Here is a 22,227-nt window from a genome sequence, read left to right on the forward strand (position 1 = left end):
AAATTGACACTGCTTCAATCAAATGCGCTGCCTTGAAGACAGATGGCAGTTGCCTGGTTGCTTACCCATCAGCTGAATGCGATGGTGGCAACATAAGGGAAGAATGGTTCTTTTGCATACTCCGAAGAATATTAGCAAGTTTTTTTTGTTTCATTGATGGGACAGAGCGGACAGTTTATAATGGAAATATTTTCTTGAGAAGTGGGTTGAAAGTGGCACGTAATTGTGGGCAATGTGTAATTTTGTGAATGTTCAAAGTGAGAGTTACATTCGAGGTAATCGTAGAGTTAAGTGAATCCTTTCGTGAACCCTTAGACATAGTACAAACAAATGTTTAGAGCTGTTAGAGTTGTGTATTTTTATTTGTTGTGCTTTTGAGTTATTTTTATAATACATTTTAATTTTAAAACTTGCTTTGTTATATCAAGCACTATTTTTATAATTTGGAAAGAATTTAAAAATTTAAGAATATGGAAATAATTAAGATTAAATAAAAATAGTTGGAACAAAATAGCAGTATTTTAGTGAAATAATGGAAATATATATAAAAAAAGGCTTTTTATGATGCCAATTATACCAATGCAGTAACAACATAATTAGTATGATATGTACCGATAACTTGTACCTTAAAATATCTATTTTGGGCAATGCACAGAGGGAAAAGAAAAAAATACATTACTGTGTACCACAGTTATAGGTTGGTGTAGGTGTTTTTCGTTATCGGTAAAAAAACCTAAGCCATGAGATGAGGTATTTCACGATGACTTCACTTACGGAGCACTTTCTTGAATGAGGTAAACTTTGCGATAGTTTGATGCATCTTTGTCAGACACAGAAAACAAACCGTGCAGGTAAAGTTCATTTCGGTAGAAAGTTTCGCCTGCTCCAATCTGCAATGAGCTGTATGTGAGTCATGCTCCTCTCCAAGTCTATTACTGTCATCACGCTGTGCCGACGGATGGCGCTATAGTGTGAACCGAACGTGTCGCCGTTTGGTGATTCTACGATGTTCTCCCTGTATTTGGCACCAGACGTGGCTATGGGTATGATCTTGCGATGGTCGTCAAAAAGTGAGAACATGATGGAAGGGTGGTCCAAGATTATTAGGAATATCTTCGTACCGTACCTCTTGGTTGCTTGGGTAGCGGGTCTATTTTAATAAACTAATTCATTGAACAAGCCTTTCTTACATTTTTTGTTCCTTGCTGTTCCATTTCACTCATGGCTTTCAGGGTGTTTTTTTTATGATTTACCAACATTCCCTCGAGGATAGGCGGCAGTCGTGGCGAATAGGTATGGTTGGTTGGTGTTTAAAATTTAATACAGGTGAACAGGCTTACGAAATATGCAATCAGCATGAAGCTCCATCTCTTACAACGTGGCTCTACCGCTCCCGCAAAGAATGTACTCTTGCATACTCGTGTATACAAACTAGAGGCAACAAGGGACACATACACAAACAGACAACGAAAACGGATGGCATTCGTTGTGGTAAGTGATTGGAGTTTGTATCCCTCGTGATGGGAGATGGCATTTCGTCGAGTGCTATCCTAACAGTCAAGAGGCCATCCTGCTCCCTTCTTCATAGTACGAGATGAACCGTGCGTGCTTCAAGCTCATCTAGCTGAAGTAAATATTATTACTATCATTATCTGCCGCATCCGATTTATCAACCACTCAACGGGGCATGGTGAGTGGCATCGAATGTATTTGCAGAAAGCGGGAAGTACATGTGTAAAACTGGGATTGCTTTCCATTAGTAGGATTTGTGTAAATATACTGATTTGAGAAGACAAGAAGAAGATGGTCTATCGATATAATGTGGTCAGCTGGTGTAGTGGCGTCCCTATGTGTTACTTTTCAAGGACGTGTGATAAGTCCTTGTATTTCACATCAAATTCCACTCTTGTTTAGAATTGAAAAAAAAATTGGAACGGGATTTAGGATAAAAAATCCATAATGTCGATTTGAACATATTAAGACATATGTGACAGTAACAATAAATACTTTTTTTAAACAAATTGTTTGAGAGGCACGCTTGTATAAAAAGAAGATTTTGTTTTGGATTAAAAATAGTTTTTGCTGGAAAAATAAGCAAAATAGTGCATCTTATTCATCGCAGTTCATTTTAAATTTATTTCCGATGTATTTAAATATAAAAAGTTAAGGTATAAAAAAGTTAAGTAATGAAGATTTAAAATTGTCATCAAGCCTTGCATTCTACTTCTGTCAAAACTTCTATGGATTGTTTGGACAATTTGATTTAATATTTTCGTTTTTCAAATTGTTAAACATTTGCAATGACTCATAGGGTAAATGTACCAATAAAGGTGCAATTTGTGGTGGTACAAATGTATTTTAATGGATTTAAAGTGTCAGGAACGACAATTTCTGAATATTTCAACACATAACAGTTGGAATATGTTTTATCTTCGTAATCAAAACCATTTTTACCATGAAACACATCAAATTTACGAAAAAAATACATATTTTTGTGATTGCTTCGTTGTACCTATAATGGTGGTATGGTTCCTATAGTCGTCGTATTGTGTTCCTATAGTGGTGGTAAACAAAGATGCCTGAAAACAGTGTATAAAATCAATATAACTTAGTTTTGAAGCTGTTTTCGTATGAATAGCATGGATTACTGCCATAATAATAATATCTTTTGTAATTTGATCGTAAAAAATGTATGAATTTGGTTGATGAAAATATTGACTGTAGTACTGAATAACAGCTGTCGTCAACCCATACCCAGAAGAGTTTGCTTGATTTGAAGTCGATTTTTCACTCAGCCAGATAAGCGAATTTTGGCCTTTGTTTCATAAATTACTTACAGGAAACTATTTTTTGTTGCTTATTTTAATGAAAACAATACGACATGTCAAAAATGTCGTCGAAAAAATCTAAAATTAGCTGTTTTTATTGATTTTAGAACTAGGACCACTATAGGAACATGCCTGTTTGGTGTACCTATAATGGCACTATCGTAAAAAACATTTAAAAATACGTAAATATGGTCAAAAGCCAATGAATTTGAATAAAACAATATCATTTGATAACAATTATGTTAAAAAACTAATAATTGCGTTGTTATGTGGTCATTTAGAACGTTAACAAAAATATGAGTATCGTTATGAAATCCTAAGGATTTTGGAAAAATGTTGATACCTTTCACAAAATAATGGATTTTTCGATCACTAAGAAACGGAATGGCCCCATTTCATTTTTAAATCCTTTGTAAAAGGCTAGAGAACATTTCACACTATCATAAATAACTTAACTACTGTTAATTTATCGTATGAGACGCATTTTAGTGCAATACCACCACTATTGGTACTAGCACCACTATAGGTACGTTCACCCTAGTAGTTCATTCATAATTTGCAATGAGTGCCCTCTATTTTCTCGCACATGCATGTGCACGGTACTTACATATCTGCATGGGAGTAACCTTAACCGAATTGTTATGAACAGAGGTCAAGGGGAATTTCGTGACCGTCTTATCTTTCTCCCTTCGCTTGCTCGCTGTTTCATTGTGCATCGTTAGATGACCAGAAGTGACGGGCGTGAACGTGTGGAAATTGTTGTGTTCTCTTTATACCTAAAAAATCCCCCAAGATCCTGATCTAGATTGACCATCTGCTTGTGTTCTCAGCCATTCCGCTATCCTTGCCCTATGTCAAGAAGAATCATTAAAAGTATTCTTCCGTGTCTACAACACCCTCACAACGATACAAGCTTGTGCGCTATGGTGGATTGTATTAGAAACACACTGAAGAAAATGGCGTAAAAGAATTTATACCATTTTTTCACCTCGATAGATATAACGACGCGAAATGGGAAAGGTTTTCCACTTTCACCCAATAGTTGAACGTACAACAGGACTCGCAATGCGGATGCCTTAGTTGTATGCCGGCGAGAGGGCGAATGCTAAATCAATTTGTCAATACCCGTTGATGGACAAACGGAATAAGAGCGTCTGGCCGGGGCCGAGACGGTAAATTAGATTTTTGAAATAAAATCGTCCGCAGAATGTTTCCTATAGTGAATATTGATTTTCGTTTGGTATACTTTGGTATAAAGATATATCAGCTAAAGGGCTCAAAATATGTTTTAGATCAAAGAAATATTCAAAAACTATTTGGTATGCGTATTAGGATTTTACTTTATTTTTATTGGAAATCGCCGTTAAAACGTGATAGTACAGTAATAGTATAGCTTATAATGTGAGAGAAATTTAGCATGTGTTAAACAATAATGACAATTATTAATTGCTCTCATTGATGTTACAGTATGGTTAAAAAAGTAAAGTTGAGCTCAACAGATTTTCATTTTATTTTAAGTCATAATACATAACTGTCAGAACACAAATTAACGCTAGAAAGATGATTTCCCATGTCAAACATTAACCAATACCCATACACCTCTTCTTAGCAAGAAAGTACCGTACAAAACCAAAGCAAAGTCTCAGATATTGCAATGGTGAAAGAAACCCGACGCATCTTCTGTGGAGCTTTAAGCAGCAACCGCACGGAGAAAATTAATATGAATGTGAATAATTGAGTAGCAGTTGACTGTGAGGCTGACCCCGACGAAGAAGGCAAAACCAGGGCAGTACCGCATTGGTGCATAACTAATGCCAGCGAAATGCGGAAGTTGTCTTCGCCTGGTTTGGCAAGCCATTCGGTGAGCTGGAACGTCGTTTGTTGATTGTTTGTGCGAATGCGTGATCGGGCAGGATAAATCGTTGGCGGAATGAAATCGGATGTGAAACTTAATTGGATTTCCGGAAGATAATATGTTAGAAAACAACTGTCGAGCTTTAGTTCTTTCCTCCTGATCAGGCAAGGTGTAGAAGTAATCTGGTGTTGATGGTGCATTTTTAAACAAGCGCGACTGTTGGTCAATTGGTTGTGGGTTTATGTTTTAATTTTGTGTATTGGAATGACTATGTTTTACAATTGTTATTACTTGGTTGTTGGTTGATGATGAGAGTTTTCGATGCAATTTTGTTTTGTACATGAGCTTTTTCGTAGTGAGCTTCGATTTCGATGAAGAAATCAGCCGTACCGGTGAACTAGTACGTTCTCGGAAACGTTCACCGCGACGCTCATTTTCACTCATTTCATAGCATTCTAAATAAAAAATTAAAAACCGTCTACTAAAAACCGTGTACTGCCCAACCTACTGGTACCCTGTCCACTCATGAGCGACCAATGTTTTTCGACGAATGAATTCACTGGTACGGCTGATTATGTATCACTTTGTTTTGTATGGCGATATAGTATCTTCTTCTTCTTCTTCTTCAATGACACAACAACCGTAGTCGGTCAAGGCCTGTCTGTACCACTACTAGTGGGCTTGGCTTCCAGTGACTTATTGATTTACCCATAGCAGGATAGTCAGTCCTATGTATAAGGGCACGGTCCATTCGCGGTTTGAACCCATGACGGTCATTTTGTTGAGTCGTATGAGTTGACAACTGTACCACGAGACCGGCCAAAAAAACTAGAAATAGTATCTAATGTTAAATAAAATAGTTGAAATCATTCATATGTTTATTTAAGCATTTGTATACTGTGGAAGGAAAAGTAATATTTTTATTTCTTCTGCTTCTTCCTTTACTACATACAAATGCTAAAGTAATCATATTAATTCTGCAGTTGTATAATGGTTTTTAATAATAACTGTGTATTTTCTGCTGAAGTCTTAATCTGATTATTCACTGTTTAAAGGAAGAACAATGTAATAAACAACAATGATATAAGAAAAAATATGAAAAATTTTCCAAATCTTAATTACATCAAAATTCTAGCCTAACACTTAAAGAGGAATTATTATAACTTAATTGAAGAACATAACGCTAGTTTGAATAGTATTTTAAATGTAAAGGAAATCTTATAACAACAGCAAAAATTAAGCATTTTTATATATAAAAAAATGGATTATTAATTCGTTGTAACTAAAAGTCAGATGTTTGCAAAAAATTGTGCTTAAAATTTAACAATATACAGTAAAACGTTGATTATCCGGGCAGCTCGGGACCGGGCAGATGCCGGTTAAATAGATTTCCACGGATAATGGTCCAACAAATGTCAAACTCATATAAAAATTATAAAACTCACTGGTTTTAGTAAGAATTCATCTTAAAGCAATCGATTTATCACTAGTAGAATATTTTTTTAATGAATAAAAATAGATTTAACAATTGTCTCTTATCAAAAATAAAGTTAAACAATATCACTAGACACTAGATAGCTGCACAACAAATGTTTTTGTTAACCCGATCATCTAAGAAAATTTTCGCCAAGACCAACGGTCAAATACATGCGCACGGTTAAGCCGCCCGCCGGTTAATCCGTCCCCGTATAATCGACGTTCTACTGTAGTATATTTATGACATTAAAAACATCGTATCAAGTACCACAAACTGATTTCAATTTGAAATACTTGTGCGCAGCCCCCCATAGAAGGCTCGTGCCTGCATTCGGAAACGTTCGGTTATCAGTCGGACCTTGTTTGTAGAGATGGGCAAACATGTTTGCAATAAGGTAGTTTATAACAAATATACTTTTGATCGAATACTAATTCAGAGTAGAATATTATTAAACATTAAAAATCGAAACGAATAAAAACTCTACCATTATAAGCTTTTTTTGTTACAAACAATTTAAAAATATCATTTAACTACATAAATGTGTAGGTATACAGAGTTAAATTTTAAAGGTTTTATGAAAAAGGATTGGAAATTACCGATTAATAATAGTATTCATATGCACAATTTAGCATGAATTAATTGTAATATTAATCAACATTGCAAAGACCAACATTGCACATGAAAAATGTGGCAAAACTTCAAAACTTGTGCTGTACAATTGACTGGAGACACAGCTTTGACAACACTGGCTGTACACATTCCTCTCAGAGCAACGTGCCCCGTTTGCCTCTCTTTCTTGCTCATTTGCTCAGCTGTCATCCGCTATGTTTTCGGTGAGAGCGTTCGGTGGTGAGAATTTGGCGCAGCGATAGAAAACGGTGCCGCATACCACAGCATAACCCAGCATAACACGTCAGTTCTCTCTGATCTCTGGCAGCGTGCAGACGTGCGGTGTGCCCGTAATCGCGAACCGATGTAAAGTGTTCGCGATCGACCAGCTCGTGTTTGATGAATAGCGCAATAACCCAGCAGGAGGAAAAACAAAACGCGAACGGTGAGATGGCGATAGCGTGAAGTAATAAAGCGTCGGTGGTAGATTGGTAACATTCCCATGTTTTCCCTTCGCGAGACACCATTTCGTGCTGTGTGTGACGTTGCGATGGTGTGTCCTGTCGCTGGTTTATGGAAATGGGAAATGCAGCATCGATTGGAAGTGAAGATGAGTGAAGCTCCGTTTGAGCGCGTGAAACAAAAGGGCCTCCAATTGTGCAAAACAAAAGAAGAAGCCAGCAATGTACAGTGGGGTGGTGAAGTGGTGGTGGCACAAGGTGTGCACAAAACAAACGTGCAAACGGTGCGTGGCGGGAAAAGCAGTGCAAAATCTGTCGCAGTAGTGTACTGTGAATGGATTGTGTATGCGTAGAGGAGTGGTTTTTGTTTTTGGGTTGGAAAGGGATGCCCATCCCCATCAGTACAGAACGAATCGGTTTAACGTTGTTGGGCTTGTGTTTCATACCTTGCTCTGGTTTCATTCTAATCCCTTTCATCTCGGTTTATCTTGCCTGCTGCCGCCCTACGCGTACACACAAACACTCGCATCGCGACAGCGGGCCTCGAAACAACGGCGGGGCCGAAAGATGATTTTGGCAGGCGCTGCTGTTATTTACGTCAAGTGGTTTTGGCGCTAGTGCGGCAGCGAGCAATCAGACATCAGAAAACAGCAGTACAAACAAGAAGCAACCTGTGCCTACCGCCGTGCCCGTGTGTCTGTGCTGCGTGTACGTATGTGTGCGTGCCCTGTGTGAGGGCAGACCCATTTTCTTTGCGTCCGTCCGAGGCAATGCCTGCCTTGTGTTTTTGCCGGTAACGTGAGGAGCAAGCGCTTCAGAACTGACCCTACGGACAAAGAGCGGCTAATTTTTATCATGGTGTGCGTAAAAACCTAGAGTTAAGCCGATGGAAGATTTCCTAGGCTTAAAAAAGGGGGCGGGAACGGGTAGCACGGTTCTCTCCCGCTCCCATACAAAATACACGGTGCGCTCTCTCAATGCTCGCGCCCATGCGCGAGCATCCTTTCGTGTGCTTGTGTTTGTTTCTTTCGTGTTGCGCTGTGTGCGTTTCTTTCGTTCAGCGATCGCTCACACTCGCTGCGTATTTTTTTGTTATGTAAAGCTAAACAAAAAAACAAACACGCGTAGATCTTTTTTTCATCACTTTATTGAAACATTTACATTTTAACTTTACACGATTTCACACATTTACATACACAATATTAAACTAAAATCAAATCAATCGCTCCATCGATGCAAACGTTGAAGTGGCCTAATATCTGCGTAGATCCTGTTATAAACATAAAAAAAGGTACGAAATGAAGCTGCGCGATGTACATAACATGCATTACGAATCATTCGCGCAGCTTCATTTGAATTCGCACAACACTTGAACACTTGAACACTTTACAAAATCATAACATCAATCGTCCAGGACTTAGGCTGACGCACGTGCGGCCGCTCGCTGCCGATCCTTGAGCTGTACTGACGATTTCGTGTGGTAGCAAGAACGAGAGCACACAGAGGAACTTTCGGTGCAGCAGTGCAAGCGAGACACCGACATCAGCACAGTGCTGCGAGCAGATCAAACTGAGCGCACTGGGGGAAAGTAAACGCACACATGTCCACATGTGTAACTGTGTTAGTGCCAAAACTGTGTCGAAACCAAAACGCGCTCTCGCCTCCGTGTATTTCACACCGATTCTCCGCTTAACTCTAGGTTTTTACACACACCATGATAAAATATCCCGCTCGTTGTTTGTAGGGGAGCGCACAGGGAGAGAAGAAGACAGAAGCAAAGAGAATGCTTTTTTTGTTAGAAAAGCATAAGCAAAAGAGGCAAGCAAATCCAAAAAAGCAAAGGTCCCGAAGACTCGAAAGCTTTCGCTCGCGCGCGTGTGTGTGTGTGTACGTGTGGGGATAGAAGAGAGCGTGCCATAGGGGGGAAATAGTGGGGATGAGAGAGTGGAGTTGCTGCTTTCCGGTTTTGTTTTTGTTGTTGTTTTTCGTTTGCTTTACGTTCGCTTTTTAGGTTGCTTTTTAGGACAGGAAAGACGGAAGGAGCGTCGGGGCTTTGGTTGGGGTTGGAAATCACGTTTCTGTGTTTTGTGTTGTTAGCTGGCTGGCTTTGTCTCTTTCTCCGCGTGTCTGTTAGTTACCTTTCACGATCACACGTAAACAGCATTGCAGAACGGAGTGTGCGTGTGTGTGTGTGGTTGTTGGGGTCAGATTGAGGAAGGCAGCACCGCGGAACGGTGGATGCTGTGCACTCCCGGCAAGCGAATGCAGTGAATCGCGAGCGATATCTGTGTGTATGTGTGTGTGTTTGTAAGTGCAAGAGTGCATGTGTGACAACGACAGGAATGTGTGTCCCCGCGTGTGTAAGCTCTGGGAAGAATACAACAAAAAAACGCATCGTCTGAAGGCGAAGGGCACAAACAAAGCGATGAGAAAACAAAGCTCCAGCGAGCGTCCAGAAGATTGCAGCAGACGAGAGAAGCGGCTACTCGAGTGTGTGGTTGGGTAGTGAGACCGCGGGAAGCAAAAACACAACCCAAAACCTTCACCATCAGCTGCTCGGTGTGGTGGTGCGCATCGCAACACGAACGGTGCTCTGGTGTTGGTGCGATCTGTGCACTGCAAAACACAGTGTAAAGGGAATGTGAAAGAAAAGGAAGAGAGAAAAAACACGCCAAAAGAGAAAATGCTTGGTCAGAAGGTTAGAGCGTAGAGCAGAGGGAACCTTGAAGGGAGGGGGAAGAAACACTAGGTACGAAGCAAAACCGACAAAGCAAAACGGAGCAGGAGAAGCAAACGAAAAGGAGCTTACAGCATCCTCGCGCGTTGAACAGCTCCCGCTTAAGCGCAAGCTAAAAGGGCGTAAAGCTTCGTCGCCCAGCGAGAATGTTGCAAAATTCCTTCGCTCACTAGTTCTATTTTAGATTAATCTGCGTCTTCGCCCGGGCTTCTGCTTCTTGCTTTTTTTTTCTCGGCCCGGCCCGCTCATGGTTGTTTTGGTTGCTGGGCCTGCTTATTATCCCCGCCTTGCTTTATGTGCGCGCACGGCCGATGGTAACATTATTTACAGTTACTGCTGGCCACCCGGGCCGGAGTGGATTCCCCGTGGCAACCATGTCTAGGATGGTGCAGCAGCAGCAGCAGTAGCAGGAGCAGGAGCAGGAGCAGCGGGGGCTGTGGTTTTAATGCTCTTGCGGGGAAGGGAACTGAAACCGGTCCCTGGTTGCAAGTTCCCGAACCGGCAGCAAACGATCTCCAGCCAGCGTTTGCCCTTATTTTTTGTGTGTGTCTTGTTCCCACACGACGTGGGACGGGTAATTATTCTTTCGGGCTTTAAATGGGTTCTTTGCAAAATGAAAACGGACTGTTTTGGTCTTTTTTGGTGGGTGCGACAGTTATCAGAACAGAAGGATTAGGAAGGTGGATGGCAATGGTGGTTTGGAAAAACGGCAAAATAGGATTGAGCGAATTACGCCCGTCATCAATGGAGAAAAGAAGAAAGGCGTGCTGCATTTGCTGACGCTGTAGCAGAACGGTGCTGTGGAGCTTTAAACAATCTTGCAAGGCTGCCGGAGTGTTTTCCGGCGCAAATGAAGGAAACAAATCAAGGTAAGTTTGTTAAATGCTTTGTTTTTGTACCCCAGCTTCGGTAGCTGCTCCCTAAGGTTAAGTTTTTAGCATATTTCCGTAAGATGTCTCAACTCGGTGATAAATGATGGTGAACTCTTACGTGCCTGTGTGGTCTCGAACCCATGGACCGTGGAAGTGTTGCTGTTGTGGGTATAATTCGAACGAGATTTCTGCTTTCTTTCCTTCGAATAAAGTTTCGAAGTTGTGTGAGTGTGTGTGTGTTAAGGTTGCGTTAGAGGAACATGACCTTAGCACGAGCTTTACCTCATTTTTAATCTCATTAATCAAAACAAAAGGGAAGGGACGTTGGGAAGGAAACCCTCAAAAGGAGCGCTATAAGAATAATGAAAAGCAGAATAAAGGTGATATCCGTGAAGCTCACTCATGAAGATGATGATGATGATGATGAAGCTTTTGCTGCCGCCGCCAGCTTACGTTAGTTGATATATTTCAACTTGTGGCCACTTTTTTTTACCCGTCCGATGCTCCAACGGGTTCGGAATGTCGACATTCCAGAGCACACACACACACCAATGGGTGGTGACGGGTGGGCTCGTAGACTTCCCGAACCCTGCCGCCATTTAACAGGAAGAAGAAAAGCAGGGCGGACAATAATCGACCGATGTTCAGCACAAGATAGGCAGGATAGGTTTGTCAATGGTGGAGGAGATTGATATCGTTCATTCGCGTCGAGCAAAAGGCCATGCCGTGGTGCCGTGGTACGAGTTCCTTCTTGCACTAAGACACGGGGCGCGGGAGTTAGATCCGAGAAGCATAAATATTGTGTGTTTCCTTTTGGAGATCGCGCATAAAGCGTTGCTCATCTTGGCTGAAATGCTCTTGCGGTCGCTTGTCGAAAAGATCGCAATCGATCGTGCGCGCGGCGAACGTTGAGCGAAAGCTTCAGTCTGCTGGGCACTCTCCTGTGTTCATAAACATACACACGGAAAGACACTCCAAGCCGTGGCCTGTCAGACCACCTGCAGTTCCCACCGGGGATTCGGGGGATTGATGCGAGAGATTGCGTGTGCGTCCGGATCGGGGGGAGGTGGGTGGGTGGAATTGTCTTTCGACTCTCGCTCAAGAATTTGAAACCACGGAATGCAGAAAAAACTCTCCTCGCACAAATCGCGGTCACACACCGACCGTCGGTCATATCGGTTTCGGCGGCGAAATCAATTTTTAAACTCGATTCTACGTCGCTGTGGTCGTCGTCATCGGTCGTGTATTAGCCGTACGGATGGATGGTTTTATGTGCCTTTAATGTGATCGTATAGCAAAATTTATGTCCCCTGTCCCGATTGTACGGACGGGGGACCTTTCACTCGCCTCCTGTCCGTCGCAGCGCCAGTTCTTCACCACTTCCATCCACCGTCCCCTGCGCCATTAGTCGTCCGCTTCATCTTGGTGGGAAGGAAACGTAAAACAACCCGTTGGCTTTCAATCGATATGCTGATACTTATTGCACTTTAATGATCGGCATCAGATTGGATTTTGACTTCGGCGCGTCCGTCCGGCACACGCAACAGAAAATTAACTCCGAACCAAAACCGAACGGACTACGCAAGAATGTCGCTTTCTGTGTGGAGTTTAAAATTAATTTGACGTTGTTAATCGTTTAATGACGTTGCTTGTTTATCGATGCACTGCTATTGATGCACTGCAAGCCGGCAAAAATATGGGCTTTTGCAAATGGGAAAAGGAGCGTTGTTGGCATTCGGTTGCGGTATGAAATAATCAACGACATGGTCGTATGCGATTTATTGTTGGTCGTTTGCAAAAAAAAGGTAAATTTTGCACAAATGTAAAAGTTGACGATTTTTATGTGTATACTGACACCGATAATTTATAGAGTTCCACTAAAGTTTAATAATTTTTGCAAAGGTGTTGATTGTTAAAAGACTTTCTTTGTTTAATACACTAATAGGTTTTAATAACTAACATTTAAACTGTGCGAGGATATATGATGTTGACAGCTTTATTAGATTGTTTTTAATTATATTTCGTCTAACAAACAAACAATCAAAATGTGTAGAATGTCAACTATATTTCATTTCAATTATTTTTAGTTGAAAATATTATTCGATACGTATGTGAGGTTGTTACCATATCATATAGAAGGTCTGAAAAGATTTAATTAAACTCATTTCAATTATTGAGTTGACCAAAAATAAAACTGTTTGAAAGCAAAAATCTTATTGAAAGGCAATGAGTTACCTATGGCACTCTAGTCTACATTAGAAAGGTCTACATTAGGCAGGCTTTACTGTTTGTTGAGAAAATGAGGTCTGTGAACTTTTTTTGCAGGTTTTCAGGAACTCCATTTAAAGCGTTTACAAAGTAATTTGAAACTCGTTTTAAAATCAATTGGTTGAAAATGCTTATTCTATCGATTTATACCTATTCTTATCGATTGAAGCGTTTCGATTGTACTCAGATTAAAATCAATATAAATATTATTTAAGCAAATGTCTGATCCAACGCTTGCCGCAAGCAGGAATGTATTTTCATTAAAAAGACACCTGACACGCCCGTTGGCAGCACAATTCTAATCCTAGAAAAAAGAAAACACTCGAACGTCGTCCGCCCCTGCAGAGTTTGTGCAGGTATTTTCGTTCAGGTGTTTTTTTGTTGTTGCTGCTTCTCTCGATTTGCTTGCATGTGAGCAACCAGCACGCTTAATTCAATTCCCACCGGGCGTGCCTTACACCTGCAACCGGTAAGAAATCGTCTTCATTGTGCCTGCGCCTAGGGAAAAAGCGCTTTTTCGAAGTTTCCGAAAAGATTTCAATACCCCGAGAGCAAGCGATGGCCCGGCGTTGGTGCGAGTGCGGGGAAATGGGAACCACGGCACCGAGGGAACCCTTGGAAAAAGGCATTATTTATCTTTCTCACTTTCCATCGGTGTTAAATCCGGCTGGCTGGGGCGCGCGCATAAGCAGAACATAGGATCTGTGTGTTGGTTGCGGTGCAGGCAGAAAGCGGCACTGGTGCGGAAAGGTACCGGGGCGGAACCGAACTCGAATAGCACCTAATTAAACATCCCTATTTCTCTTCCGTGCGCTTCCGTTATCCTTTCGCAGCCACCATCACCACCACCGCCGCAGCTCGGTAGAATGGTAGCGCAGCGAACCCAAACCTTTCACCGTCCGGCCTCTCGTTGGTACCTGAGTGTCTGTCGGAGAGTGTATTGGTGTGATTGTGGCCGGGCTGTCTTGAAGACCTGCACAACCAACCAGTACCAGGAAGTACCCGGCGGAAGATGGAAGTGGCGGAGAAAGCGGTGGTCACGAATTTATCCCGTAAACGATCCCGTAAACGAAATTCTATCCTGCCAATTAAATATTCTCACCGTTGCTTGCGCGCTTGCTTGTGTGGATTGCTTTGTGTGTTTGTGTTTGTATATTGTACCTCGTGACTATTTGTTTCACACACAGAGAGCATGTGGCATCGGTGTGCTTTGTTGGGCCACTTTATAGGTGTTGGTTCGGTCCAAAATTTCCACTCCGGACGGGGATCCTTGCAGCATCCGTTTCCGTATCGCCATGTTGGGTGGAGGTCGGTTGGAATGGGTGGGCAAAGTTTAATTCGTGAAAATTTATGGCCCAAACTGGAGCGCATCATCGCCCGCATGAGAAGGGGATGCTTTGGGTAGACGTTATTTTCTGTTGTGTTGTTGTTGCTAGAGAAGTTCGATTGTCGTAATTGAAATATTCAATTGGTTTCAGAAAAAGCGGGATGAGGAGGAGTTGTGTCAAGCAAAATATTTCGACGGTGCTGACAGGAAGGTTGGAAGCATTGATGAAATTAGACATCGGTCTGGCTTCGTTTCCTTTCTCTAATCTTTTTGCCAGGTTTGTTCCAGATGCGCCTCGGGGTGCTGCAGGTGTATTAATCTTTACGGTTATTTTATGTTTATCTGAATATAAGTAGATTTAGGCGCATTACGGTAGAGTGTTAAGAGCGATTTCAAAGCCTTTTCCTGGCTGGTTTTACCTTTAAACTATGCAGTATGTTGGCTCACTAATTTGAGTCTTAACAGGTATCTATCTATTGGATACAATCCTTGGGTTTGAATCGAAAAGGAATTAAAGAGTTTTTTTTTTTTTAGTTGTTTCTTATATTTATTTTCAAACGATCCCGATTTCGTTATTTATTTATTTGCCAAAATCCCTCAAGATCTAACTTATTGGCAAAAGAAATGATTATTTCAACTTTGCAACTAACAGAATTTTTGGTTTGTACTTGGTAATATTGTTCATTAACGCAAATGTAATTATTTACGAGATATTCTATCTACTTTGAAGATGCAGAGCATCGTTAGTTTGTTTGTTTTCCTTAATTGAAAAAGGTGATTAATTTATAATCAATGTTGGCTTTTAAATGGACCATCCCGAAACGACCGTAATGTTGAACATATTAAAAAGTTCAAAAGTTTAGTTTCACCAACCGTAAGTACGTTTGACAGACAATCCTAGTGTCGTCCAAAATTTTATGGTTTAGATCCTAGTGTCGGCCGAATTATCATGATAGAAAATTGTAAATTAAACGAGTGATCGTTTAATTCAACGGTAAAATGAGGAATGATTAGAGCTTTAGTCGAAATCATGGTCACGATCCCATGAAATAGTTAACAAAAAGAGACATCAACAAAACTGTATTCTTTTCCTTCATCAGGTATAAAGACAATTCCTCATTGCTAAATGATTTATGCTTTAGAGATAGTTAGTATGAGAACAAGATGGATATCTTTGTAATTTTTAGCAAGCCGACTAGGAACTACTGACATTTTTTGATAAATTTGAATGATCTTTTTTTAAATTTCTTGTAATATGTATTACTTCGAACTTGTACGACATTCACTCAACGATACGTCAAGTCAGCCATAACGTACATACAATGCGGACGTTTATTACACATCCTTTGTAGTGTCGCGTTATGCCGACGGCAATATAATGTTTATTTCATTTTAAATAACACAATTTTAACATCGCCTAATAACGCCCCTCTTTCTTCGCGGCGTGACGAAAATGACATAACTCGTCCGGCGTGTAAACAGCGGGAGTAGCAGTGAGTGCATCGCCCCGATTTCTGATGTTTCATTTCGAGCTCAGTGTCTCTGTGTTTGTATCCCTTTACGATGTTCCCTCCGCTTGAGGGTGAATATGATTTTGCCTGCCAAATCGAACAGCTGGTGGCTCTGCAATTGTAATATTCTGCGCACTACACATCGCTACGTTCTGTGTCAGTCCCGGTGGGACAAATAATTCCACATTTTGATTAGATTATTCGTTATATCCTTGGCCAAGCAAGCGAGCGAAACCTTTTGTTTTGCCCCTTCCATTGCGGCTATGATGTCTGATAAAAAGAGGGCAACAAAACGTGGCAGAGGGTTGCTGTTAACGATTGGATTGAGAGTGAGAGAGATACAGAGGCATCAGAAGAGCGTACCGGGTGTACCATCTTCATGATGGTGCGGGTAAGTTCACTGTCTTGCCGGGGACATTGTGAGATAGGGGACATGATTTTTCGTCCTCGGAATCTTCCTAATCTCTTCATTGGAGCGTTTGCACCTTGCAAAGGAAGGCTCGTCCCTGTCTGTCCGCTTCGGTGTCAGTGAATGTGCTTACCCTTGTGCAGCCATCACGTCAAGTTGAATGGTTTGAGCGAGGCAAAGAAAACTGCCCTACACCCCTATCCGATTACTCGGCACGATCGTCGTGAGTAGTTATCATTTATGTGTTCCACCTTTGCAACCCCTGGTAAGCGGGGTAAGGTTCGTTTGATGAGGGAACCATTCGACGACAGGTTGTGGCATCTTTTTTGTTGTTGTTGCTCCTGGCGTCATCGGAAGAATGTATTTCCTTTCTCATGGAGGGAAACATTTACGCTTGAGACGGATGGTTCTTGCATTGACAGGTTTTCCGGCGGGTAGTCCTACCTTGGTCCGGTGCATTCGTTACCCGTGTGTGGGCTTCTGCCATTTTTGCTCCTCTGCTGATGGTTTAAGGCACTTCCATTAGGGAGTGAAATAAAAACGAGGAATCAAATAAGTAAACCATTTTGTTCGCCGACGGGGAAAGATGACAACATTTAAAGGGTGCGATTGGAGCTACATTGGAGTAGTAGTAGTAGTCGTTGTGGTAAGGGACTCTCGGTGGGGTTAGATTTCCGGTGGGAAGATCGTAAAATGCGCAAGACAAATCGCTTGGTCGCCCGCGTGGATTGTTAACGATGGAGAAGATCACAAAAATGGTAAGCAAGCTTGTGTGTGTGTGCGCGCGCTCGCGCGCCATCAAGATGGATGAGTCCCCGTCCCCGACTTACAGAGACAGTTAAAAAAAAGTATCAAATCTCGTTCTAAGTGTCGTTTCGTCTTGTCGCACCTTTTTGCCTTTTCACCTCTCGGGTGGAGCGGGCAGTGGGGGGTTTGGTCACCAGCGACAGCACCGTGGTCTTTTAATTCTTTTCCCGCCCGCCAACGTTCCCGGCACATGGGATATGGGCTATGAAATATGATTGAAGTAATTCTATCCGCACTTGGTTCGGTTCGGTTTCCAGCGAGAAAGTTTTCGAGAATTTTGGGCATGGTAAAAAGAGACGACGGGGGAGGTGCCGACGATCGATAAGACGCACAGCGGGTCCGGGTGGAAGTCGTATTTTCGAAAGGGAGTTTGTGTTTTTCTCTTGCGCTCTTGCTTTGGCTCTCTGGCACATTCCGCCTCAATTTCAGAGGTTACGTATTTTGGCCACCAACGGGTTGAAACGATCGAATGCGGCAAGATTCCCTGCTGTGGCGCGCATCAGAACGTCTGAGTTTGCAGTGCTTTCGGACGGCGTCTGCTACAACATCGCATGGCTGTGAAGGTGGGAAGATGGTTACCGAAGGCGTTGGATTGTTGGTTTGAGCAATCGATTTTCTCTTGTAACGTCGTCGCCATTCCGGAAGGTCAGGTGAAGCAGAATCTGCACGACGCACCCTTTTTGGGGGGCGTTGAGGGTGTGTGGGTTGCATATCTCTGGCATCGTCGTCTTGGACGATGCGGGAGATGATGTGGCTTTAAACCATCAACCGAACATTTCAAACATTCCGACACATTGAACGTCGTTCGCTGTCGATTGATTCTCGAACGGTCTTGGCGGACCGCGGGCAGGGCAAAGACGCCTTGCGGCAGTAGTAGCGATCGGCGTTCGGCGACTGACTGATGAACCACCCCTGGTGCTGCTGTTGGTGTTGAATATTGATTATGTGGGGGCTGTGTTTGATCAATGGTGCAAACGCGCGCTTGCTATTGATGGTGGTGGTGCGTCTGGGCCGTATGCTAGTGACAGATACTTTCTGTTTCTTTCTATTTTCTTTCTATGCTCCTGGCGTCTACCATTGGGGAGCAAGGTAGGCCATCGGTTTCTTCTCGTCTTTTTCCTTCTCCTGGGAGCCAGCCGGTCAGGGCAGTCCCAGCCGGTCTGATTTCCCTGGAGCGTGTAATTGTACACCGGGCCGAACATCGAAGCGTGGGCATTCTCGGTAATCGATGCTATCAAAAGCAATTTTTGAACAGTTTTGATAATAATTCGGCGAAGTTTAGGGCACAGACGAGGGAGGGTGCAGGTTTATTGGATCCTGGCGCCAATGCGCCTGGGGTTGAGCAAGTTGGGAAAAATGTTTGAAAACAGTCGGCAAAGAACTCCCTCCGGTGGCGCTTACATTACCACCCAATTTAAATTACACAAAGCTAAGCGAAACCGCGTTTTGGTTCGCAAAACGCGCCCGTCCATTTTCTGTGTGGCGTTTTATCTGATTTTGACGTTTTTGTTCGGGGTTGGCGTGTGTTGAAACATGGCATCACCGCGCCAGCGCTCGAAACAGAACGCACCCCACCACCACAATGTACTCAAACTCTGTCCTACGAATCGGGTGGTTATTATTGCGTGCTGCTGTTTGTTGTGAGTTTTTATCTAGCAAGCAAATTATCTATTTGTGTTATCCTCGATTCGCGCGGATTGGTGAAGCGCTTGTTCATCGCCGCTTTGTCGGCCAAAACCAACAAACCCATCTCATTTACCTATACCGCCATAAACCGCGCCGGTTGACCAGAAATGGGAGAAAACCCGTCCTATTCATTCGGACAAATCAAATGTTGCATGTATTCTCTGGCTTTGAATCGTATATGTGTATATGTGTAGCATGTGTAGCAAACAACTATATAAAAAAGCTAATGGCATGTGACGTTGAAAAACCGCGGAATTTCCCAGGAAAGCATTATTAAATTTGGGGTTTTTCAATCAACCAAACGGTTGTTTTGTACAATGTTTCCGTTTTATTCTTTGTGAATAACGCGAGCAACGTTTTAGGAAACGGAATTAAAGTGACCGCTTGTTTGAACAAATGAAAATTCCTGTGTGTAACTATTTGGCGTTTGTTTTTTAAGTTTAAAATGACTGAATAAGGAAAAAACAGCACACAACTACAGTATGCACAAAAGATGTACCTTTCTCAGTTGTCCGGAAGTCCTCTTCGCGCAGTCTTGCTGCAAGGGCTGGGAACACGCTTTAACGCTTTCATCGCCTCCGCGCTGCGTTCGTGAGGATATGCAAATTAAGTGCAAATTTCTTTCCTCCCCAGTGCTGATCAGCTCGACTACGACACACCCCCCGACATCGTTTTGATGAACGACCCTCAATGCATATCAGGAAAAGAGAACGAAAAAAAAAACACTCACTAAAACTTTCCCAAGCGAGCAGGACCCAATTAGCAACTGTGCCGGTGGAGCACTGGGACATGTCTCAAACTGCGCTCGTGTACTTCGCAGACGCTAATGAAAATGGTGCGCGTCCAGCGGTGAGAAGTTACTCCTGCTCTGTGCCGAACCACGCGCAGCACGAACTCCTCGTTGTTGTAAATATTTAATATTCAAAACACAGAGCAGCACCGATGCAGAGTGGAAGAGCTTTGACAGTGGCAGTGGGAAAAGTCTTGCTTGGAGTATTTTTTGTTTTACCCAACTGTCAGGATTAGTTTTACTGTTCGGAGGTTTTTGGCGAAGCGGATTATATTTCGCACCGCGGCCCACAGAGGCAGTTGTGTCGTTTGAGATAATCGAGTTAGGTGAGCCCAAGCTATATGGAAGTTTTTTCCTAGGTGTGTAAGCACTGCTTCAGAGGATGCTGCAAGAGAATATCATTTTAGCGATTGTAAGAGAATCTGGTAAAGGTAGATTTTATTTTAAATCACTATAAACACTGCATAAGCATGGTGGTGTAAATAGGGTAAAAGATTTTTATTATAGTTTACTTATCTGTTATCTGGGTTCAGTTACCATGTTTGCGTGGAAATAACAGAATGTTTACTTGTTTTGCAACAACGCTCCATGGTTGGGCGTTAACCAGGAATTATGTTCATTTTTGCTCGCCAACAGGACAGGCGAATCGGGTTGCTTTGGAGCTTCCGGCTGCAAGATTGTACGAAGCCCGGAAGACGACCAAGCGAAGGCTTGAGATTGAGCTAGCAAATGAATAAATTTAGCCTTAGCATAATGCCTTAAACCAGCCAGTAAATGGCCCCAGGATATGCAAATACCTTTCTCCTTTGCAAAGGATCGTCGTTGAGAAAAGCGACCCAAGATCCGGCCTGTGGCATTCTTTAGCGGAAGGATTTCAACCTGCTTCAACACTATATCAGCATAAAGAAAGCTTTAGCCTGCTGGGAAATTGGAAATTCCTTGAAACTTATTCTAATTTCTAACCCATTTCACCTCTCAACCTGGACCTGTGCGTATGGTGACGGATGGGTCCTTGGGTCGGTTGGCTACTGTAGCTGACCACGATTTGTTTCGCATTTACTGCAACATCAGCGTAGATCCTACGCTTCCCTAAGATGGGAAGATTTGCATCCATCTTCCGATGTGACATTACCTCCCATGCAAACAATATTAGCATAAACTTTCGTTGCCGCTCGTCGATTGCTGTCAAAGTTTATTCAAGCTTTGGCAATGGCAGAGGGTGGTGCACCTTGAATATGGTAATGCTGCATCAACCGCAGCTACAACCGAACGAGCTAGCCAGCCAGCCAGCTAGGTCGATGAAAGTGCGCCAAAATGGAGCAATTTCAACAGCAGCAAATCAGATTGCTCCTTCCACGTGGCAGATATTGAGTTGCGTGCCAAAACTTGCAGACAGTGGCCCGATTTCTTGTCGTACGCTCGAACGCTGGTCGTGTACCGCCATGCAAACGCCAGTAACACAGGTGAATGACTTGTTGTATCGTACATAACCCCTGTCCCTCCCCTAGAACTAGAAGTGAACTCATGGTTTTGGGACGAAAAATGTATTCCAACCCAAAATTGTGGACCCAAGATGAAGGATAAGAATTATGGCTAACCCCCAGCGGATGGTTTGGCACGCACCTGAATGCGAAACGCTTCGCAGTAGACTTTGGCAAGAAACACAGTACCGTGAATATGTCTGCTGGGAATGCAAGACAAAAGCGAATCCTTTTGCGAAATAAGAAGAAAAAAAAAACAAAAAACTCCACCTGTCAGGATTGCAGAACCTCTGGCATTTTGGGACCTGGAAGAGAGCGGCGTCTCGTCAAGCGATGGAAGCTAGGGGACGCACCTATCCTTACCCCTTCATTACTACGCTACTACGTTGGTGAAGTCCTTTCCTACAACTCTATGCATGATGATTTCTTACCATTTTGCTTCCACCATCGGGCCCAGACTTTAGGTTCTGACCTTCAGCCAGACAAGGTGACGGCTTGGGAATTTCACATTCATTTCACAATTCATTCATCGTCCCTTTTTCCTCTGGTGGTCGTGTTGGTGGTGTTGGTGTGTACATTTGTTTGTCCTCGAATGCGCACGTCGTCCCCGGGAAGGATGTGGTGCCCGGGTGTGTATGCAGTGTTTGTGTATGGTACGGTATGGCATGGGTTATGCATTTCTTATTTTGTTAACACACAAAAGCAGGAAACCTGCTGGAATGTCTTCTGGGTGTTGGGATTTTGCACAAAACAAACAATCGTTTTTTTGCATTGCATGGCTCCCGTTAGCGTCATGGATAGCTTTAAGAAGCGAAATCCATACCGACCCGTATCCGTACGCGTACCAGTAGGTAAAGGCTTTAGAGATTTTGCATAAATATCTTAAAAATGTTACCCATTTTGAAGAGAACATCTCACCAGTTACCTTTTCCAACTCAACACTTTCGTTGTCGGTTGGCTAGGTTCGAAGATCTCACGAACCTTTTCTGAGCCTGCTGTTGAAGTGTTTTGTTTGTCTACCGAACTGAATACATGACGAGTGGATGAGCATTAATTCCAACGGCACCGCTTAGCAGTGCTCCGCCGTCTAACAATATGGTGCTGCCGTT

General features: G+C 42.7%; 1 protein-coding gene across 6 annotated transcripts in view; it reads left to right on the forward strand.

Annotated features, from left to right (window-relative positions):
- Window positions 1-7,059: 7,059 nt before the first annotated feature.
- The window catches only part of LOC1273929 (heat shock protein DDB_G0288861), a 132,046-nt gene continuing 116,878 nt past the window's right edge, over window positions 7,060-22,227 (forward strand). For 3 of the 6 annotated variants that reach the window (XM_061640575.1, XM_061640579.1, XM_061640580.1), the window contains exon 1: window positions 7,060-7,214. The gene's annotated coding sequence lies outside the window, so the exon portion shown is untranslated. Of the gene's footprint in view, window positions 7,261-10,622; window positions 10,837-22,227 lie in introns of all 6 variants that reach the window. The other 3 variants (XM_061640577.1, XM_061640578.1, XM_061640576.1) reach the window with 3 other exon arrangements.

This window comes from Anopheles gambiae, chromosome 2, assembly GCF_943734735.2.
Source record: "Anopheles gambiae chromosome 2, idAnoGambNW_F1_1, whole genome shotgun sequence".
NCBI classification, from domain to species: domain Eukaryota; kingdom Metazoa; phylum Arthropoda; class Insecta; order Diptera; family Culicidae; genus Anopheles; species Anopheles gambiae.